The sequence below is a fragment of the Elephantulus edwardii genome, unplaced genomic scaffold (genome assembly GCF_000299155.1).
Source record: "Elephantulus edwardii isolate Elephantulus edwardi_28Jun2011 unplaced genomic scaffold, EleEdw1.0 scaffold00279, whole genome shotgun sequence".
Classification (NCBI taxonomy): domain Eukaryota; kingdom Metazoa; phylum Chordata; class Mammalia; order Macroscelidea; family Macroscelididae; genus Elephantulus; species Elephantulus edwardii.
Window position 1 is genome coordinate 1,892,511 of NW_006400029.1, and position 7,239 is coordinate 1,899,749.

At 42.6% G+C, this 7,239-nt stretch overlaps 1 pseudogene; it reads right to left on the reverse strand.

Moving 5' to 3' along the window:
• Nucleotides 1-2,381: 2,381 nt before the first annotated feature.
• On the reverse strand, nt 2,382-5,061 carry LOC102849322 (annotated as a pseudogene).
• Between the last annotated feature and the right edge of the window lie 2,178 nt (nt 5,062-7,239).

Sequence of the window (7,239 nt, forward strand, 5' to 3'; positions counted from 1 at the left end):
CCCTCTATGAGGTGGATTGATTCAGTGACTGGGGTAATCAGGATGGGTGTGTTAGAGGCAATGCTATTGGCACAGGATAGAGCAGGGTTTAGGGCTGTTGTGCATAGGGTCACTATGAGTCACAAACGACTCGACGGCACATAGCAGCAACAACAACATATTGGCATTGGCCAATTTCATAGACCTTTTCCAGAATTGGGAAAATGCCACTCCAGAAATATAGACAGACCAGGACTTGATCCACCTACAGAATTGAAACAGACCCAACTGGAATCTGCTTTGCTGTCTGGTGTGCAGGCCTCCCTCCCCCTCACTCACTGGCTCCCAGACAGAACACAAGTGTTTGCCTCCAGCCCGGTGAGAATTTGCCTTCTGGAAGATTCCATGTCCCCAGACCTCAGGAAATGAAGCTATATACACGGAGAATAGCTATGTTTCCCACTTAGGGGTCTGTAATTCCATTTCTTTTCTTTTCATGAAATTCTTCCTTTCTGGGCTCAAGTGTTAGAGAGTTCTCCAAAAAGTAGCATATCTCACTGCAGTGCTATGGCCAATTAATTGAATTAGGAGAACAGATGTGTGAGAACATGATGTCTGGAAGAAGGAAAACAGAACAAAAATTGGAAATGAGTTCAAGTTTTAAGAAAAATTGGACAGTTTTGCATACCTAAATAAATCTGTGCTCATATGAAATCTGTACATAGACCAACAAGATGTTGTCTGAATGGAACAAAAGAATACTGCATGGTTTAGGAAGGGTGTGCACCAGAGTTGTGTCCTTTCTCCATACCTAGTCAATATGCACACCCAACAAACAATTCATGAAGTTGGACTCTATAAAAAAGAATGTGGCATCAGGATCAGAGGTAGACTTATCAACAACCTACCTTAAGCACATGACACCTCCTACTTGCTAAAAGTGAAGAGAATATGAAATGCTTGCTACAGAAGATCAACAACTACAGCCTTTTGTATGGGTTATATTGCAACATCAAGAAAACAAAGGTTGTTACCACTTGGTCAATAGGCAACATCATGATAGATGGAGAAAGGATTGAAAGGGTTAATGGTTTAATCTACTTGGATCCACAATCAAGACCCATGGTACCAGCAGTCAGGAGATATATTGTTTTCTGCAAATCTGCTGTCAGGGACCACCTCAAAGTACTGAAGAGCAATATTGTCAATTTAAAGACTAAGGTGTGCTTGATTCAGGCCATGGTCTTCTCAATCACTTGTTATGCATCTGAGAGCTAGACAGTAAATAAAGATGGCAGAAGACTAATTGATGCCTTTGAGCTGGTTTTGGAGCAGAGTGTTGAACATCCCATGGACTTCTAAAAGAAATGTACCAATTTGTCTTGGAGAGGGTGCAGCCAGAGTGCTCCTTGGATGCAAGAATGGAGAAGCTTTGTTTTTCATACATTTAGCATGTTGCTAGAAGAAGATGTTCCTTGAAAGGGGTATCAGGCTTGGAAAGGTGGTGGGTCAGTGAAGAGAGGAAGACCCCCAACAAGACAGATTGACACGGTGACTGCAGCAATGTGTTCAAGTGTGTCAGAGAAGATGAGGAGGGCACAGGAGAGGACACGGTTCACAGGGTCACTGTGAGTCCTGTTCAACTTGACGGCAGTAACAATGATAACAACAAATACATCTGTATTAGGAACATGGCATTATAGGGCTAATTCAAGCTCTTAGTTTTACATGGCACGAAGGAGGCTCATGGTCATTTTATTAAGTAATCAGTGGCCTGGAAGTCCATTGAGCCCAGCTCACACCACAGCATGGTTCATGTTCAAGCTCCATCTTATTGGGTTTTGTTGCTGCTGTTCCTGTTTTGTGACTTAGGATACCTCATGGGTTACAGGGTAGAATTGCTGTGTGGGGTTTCAGCTCTGCCTTTATGGAAGTGGATTGGCAGCCTGTTTCTTTCATGGGGCTGCTTGGTGCTTTGAGTTGCCAGCCTTTGGTTATCAGGCCAGTGCAAACTATTGAGGTCACCCAAACACCTTTTTCTTGCAGAAGCTCTTTGTGTAGGAATATAGGAGGAACAGCAGAAGGACTTTTCTTTATTGAACTTGAAGTGTATAACCTTGTCCTTTTTTTTCCCCCAGAGTAATTTATTCATGAAAATCTATTCAATATTCTATCAACAGTTCTCTTGTGTGTATTGTGCTGATAAACAGACACTGAGAAGATTTAACAAGTTTTTCATTTAATAAGTCTGACTTCATTTCTACCACATGGTATTATACACGGTCATCTGCTGAAGCATTTCTTTTTAACAGTTCTTAGTTTTAAAAAAGTCATAGATACGGTGAGATTTGTATAAACTGGTGGATAGTTAGTTCCTCTGTTCTGACTTATAAGCCTCAACTTCACCGCAGAATAAACACTGTAGAGAAAGCAAGCATAATCGGTCCCTCGTGTAGAACAGTATTGTTTCTATAATTTGAAGCTTTCTGAATGGACGGGTTCAGGCCTGATGCAACTGTAAAAAGATTACTTAGTGAATAGACTATATGGAAATTGTATAAAATGTTATTATTAACCTCAATCATTAATAGCTTAACCAGTACTATCTTACTAATTACTATTCAAAAAGGAAAACCTGTTTTTTAATCCCCACAAGGTGAGACGAGGATGTACCATGCCATCTTGAATTTAGGGGTGTCAATACTTATTTCAAAAGAAACTTTGGCTTTAGGAAAGTCACGAACATTTAAAAGAATGGCTTTAATTATCATTTTAAGTATATGATAAGGGGAATGTGTGCTTTAATTAAACATACATCATACCAGTGAGGCTGGCAGGTTCAAAGTCACTCCTAATGTTGACAGCAATCAAAACTAGTTTGTACATGAAAAGACAATGAGAGGGGGGAAAAATAACATAATAAAGCAATCCCTTTAAAACAAACGAAAAACAATGCCCACAGTATGCATTTTATGACAACATGTACGATCCAGAGCACCCTAGGGCTCTCATACGCCCTGAAGAAAACGAGCATTTACATTATTCATGGGCTGTACTGAATTAAAAAGATCAACTGCATACTCACCCCGAGACAGGGTAAACTGTCCTGGGGAGTACAGCTTTATCACCATCATTAATAGGTTCCCAGAGGAATGAAGAATGAAAAACAGAACAGAACAAGTGTCCTAGGAGGGACTCTCTCATCAGCAAACATTATTCAGTAAAAAAAAAAGGGGGGGGGAGGGACCACGCATGTGGACACAGGGCTATCTGAGCAAGCTGACCAGGACACGATACAGTTTGAAAAATGAAACGTTATGTACAGTATGTTACAAGTCTCAACTATGCGGTGTCAAAAGGACATCTATTTTTTTGCTTGCTTTGTGATCATACCCCTTGGTGGCGTTACAGGTCTGGTGGCCTTCGGCTTCTTTTTCTCTGCAGGCTTTAAAATCTGGAAAGAGCACATGAGCGTCTGGTCCACGCTCATCACGGCCCCTGTGTGGTCGAACTCTCCACAATAATTGGGCGCAGAAAACAGCGTGACCAACTGTCTCTTCGCAAAAAATTCGTATCCGTCTTCAGCCACCTGACGGGCTCTACATAGAAGATCCAAATCATGCTCATGGAGACATTTTGCAACCACTTCAGCACCAAATGTGAAGGACACTCCTCTGTCATTTTCACCCCAGCCTAAGACATCTTTATCGGGGTCGGACCATAAGAGATCACAAAGAAGACCTTGATCTGGGACGGCAGTTGGTCGCATAATTCGCCGAATCTGCTCCATAGATTGAAGATCTGGTGATAAACCTCCATGACAGCAGAAGATCTTCTCAACCACAATGACAGCTATCAGCAAACAGTCAAAGCAGTCTGTGAACGTTTCCCAGAGCTTAAGGCTGTACCTTCTTTTACGTTCATCATAAAAGCCATAAAGTCTCTTGGTGCTGGCACGTTCGTGGTTTCCTCTGAGAAGAAAAAAGTTCTCGGGATACTTGATTTTGTAGGCCAGTAAGAGGCAGAGGGTCTCCAGGGATTACTTGCCCCTGTCCGCATAGTCCCCGAGAAACAGGTAGTTGCTTTCTGGTGGAAAACCACCGTACTCAAAAACTCGGAGCAAATCACAGCACTGCCCGTGGATGTCACCACGTGTCTTGAGTAGGATAGGCTGACTGAGGAAGGTTCCGCCGGACTTCGAACACAGCCCTCGGATTTCATCCTCCTGGAGCTGGTCGTTCTTACCAGGCTTGGATCCTCTCACTTCCAGCAGCCGTTGGATGATGCTGTCGATGTCGAGTTTGTCGCTATCCCCATCGCCTTCCCGCCGCCGACCCTCCCAGCTGGCTCGCACCCGGGCCTCACACCTCCTTCCCTCCGCTCCGGAGTCACGAGATAACCTTGTCCTTTAAAGCTTTACATTTTTCTTCTTAATGTTTTTATCATTCATATACATTGTGATTCATGTAGTACATCTTACTGAACAAGCTATTTCAGAGGATACCATCACTTAGTTCTAATGCTGGTAAAGCTAGTTTCTTAAGCAGGGGTGACAAGCACCTTCCTCTTCTCGTTGTGTAACAGACCACACAAATATGGAGGCTGAGCCAAGGAAAGGGGGAAAGTCAGCCCCCAGCCAGGACTTGGCACACGGCACACACTCAGTAGTCTAACACTCCTGCTACACCCTAATTGCGAGGTAAGAAATAAGCAAGGGTGCTGGAGCCATGGAGGTGGGACAAACTCCTAAAACTAAGACCCTGACATCAAAGCCTTAAACGAAAAATATCCCCCAAAGTCTCCTTAAAACCAAATCATGGTTTGGCTTCACCAGTCAGCCTTGAGGGTTGGGCTCTGTTTATCAGTCAATATGGGATCAAACTGATCACAATCTTCAAGATGACAAAAAAGTCCTAGGACGCTTTTTTGAATATACACTACCGGAAGCAGAACAACCCAGAAAGGGAGCGTGAGAAGGGCTGCACAGCTCAGAGAACACGGCCAGTGGCGCTAACTTGTCCACGGTTGAAGCTGCTGCCTGGAGTGTGCTTTGCTGTGTATGTGCACAAGGGCAGCCGCCATTCTTCAAAAGGAGAAAGAGACAGGGAAAGCTACAAGGAGAAAAGTCCACCATGAAAACAAGAAGCAAGGTTTACACAATCTCTTCAGCAGATCCAAAAATTATTCCCAAGTTAGTTTTTTTAAAGAATTCTTTTTTTAATTATTATGAATTTTAATGAAAGTTTACAGAGACTTTGGATTTCCATTCATTCATTGTTGCACTTTTCTCCCTGCTCCCCACCCCCCATTTAGCTCTTTGTAAAGTAAAAGAAAAATTCTTTCATTGTTATACAATCCCTCCCCCCAAGTCCACTCCACTATGCAGCCTTCCAAGTCAGTTTTGAAATATTTGTTGTTTTGTTGTTAAGTGCTGTCAAGTCATAAATGACTCATAGCAACCCTATGAATGAAAGGCCTGAGCACTGTTCATAGGGTTTCCGGAGGCAAGCTGTTTCCGAAGTGGATGTCACTCCTGCTTGCAAGCTTGTTTTAATTGGGAAGCTCCACCAAACACTGTCCACCATGAGTCCACCATTATCACATTTGGCACATCAAATCAGTGTCACAGTGTTTAACATCACAGCAACCATGAGTTACCTCTGTACAGCAATGCACAGACCAGGTCTATACCAGTGCTGTATTTTAAAATGTTTAGAAAACTAAAATTATTCCAAAATTAGTTTTAAAATTTATAAAATGTAATAGAGAGTTGCACTGCTAACCCAAAAGCCAGGCCTCTCTGTTGCTTTGAATCCACTGGCTGCTCTGGGGGAGAAAGATGGGCAATCTCCTCCTGTGCAATATCAGCTCTGGAAACCAGGGGTGGGGGGTGCGTGTCAGTTATGAGTCTGTTCCAACTTGACGGCAATGAGTGAGTGAGATCTTATTTTACCATTCCCTCGTTGTCTAGAAGTCAGAACTAACTCACAGCTCATCCCTTGAGTTTTCACAGCTATAAATCTCATGAGATGAGGGTGCCCACCTTTCTCAGATGCAGCTGCTGGAAAATTCAAACTGCCAGGGGTGTGCCACGTTTGGGCTGACAGTGCAACTCCCTACCCACGAGGCAACCTCTAAAATGCTCTGATTTCTACCTCTGGGATGTTTTAGTGAATATCCCCGTCCTCCAGCCATATTTCTTAAATTCACACCGTGGGGTGCAATTGAAATTCATAAATTTAAATTCATACTTCTGAAAATATGTGGAGACAGAGCAGCCAGAGCCAGATCTCTGGGACAGTGTCTGGTATTAGGTCAGAAAACTACAAGTCTAATATTTCTCCCTAATAAAATGTACCCATTCCCTATTACAATGAGTTCTTGGTTCCTATTAAGATGTTGTACAGGCAGAAACTGGATAAACTGATTCCTTAAGCATGTACAGAAACACTGCTGTGACTGAGAGCTGACCTTTGCAAGCAGGAAGTACAGTGATCTACCAGCCAGGAAACTCAAACTAGAGGCCTTTGCTTCACAGTGCATGCACATCATCCCATAATAAACGTCCCTTGACACTAGAAGCCTCTGCAACACTGTCTAGACACAGCTGTGCACCCACGTCATTATCATAATACCTTCTGTTTAGACCATTCCCCACCTTCACTTACAAATAAACATAAAACTCCTTCTCACCTAAATATAATGTCAAACATGTTTTCTGTCCAGTGAGTCATGGGCTTAAGTTGCTTCATTCCTTCATGTTTCTCTTTACAAAGCAGTTTTACTTTGCAAGTATTTTTTTTCTAATAAACTTTCATTGCTTGCATAGAAAAACCTAGACTTTTGTTTCCCTATTCTTACTAGCAGGAGGAAGTACCTAAATTTAAAGAATCCACAGGAGATATTTGGTTGGTCACCATATTTGAAAGAGGGTATAAAAAGAGCAATGGTGGAGTGAGGACCAATGAGTCTGACCTCCACTAAATCCACAAGGAAGAACTGCCCTTTCCCACAGAATCCACAACACAAAGCCAATTCCCATAAAGTCAGACATGCCCCATTTACACCTGGACTTCTTTTCACTGACTCCAACCAGGCCTACTATTACAGGCTCTAAAATCTGTTGAAATAGCTCACAGACCTCACAGAACTATATTCATGATCATGGGTTTTACAAGGTAAGTAAGCAAGTTATAACTCAAGAGGGCAACAGGAATACAATTTCTCAGTCAGGACAGTTTCTGAAGTGTGCTCACAGGC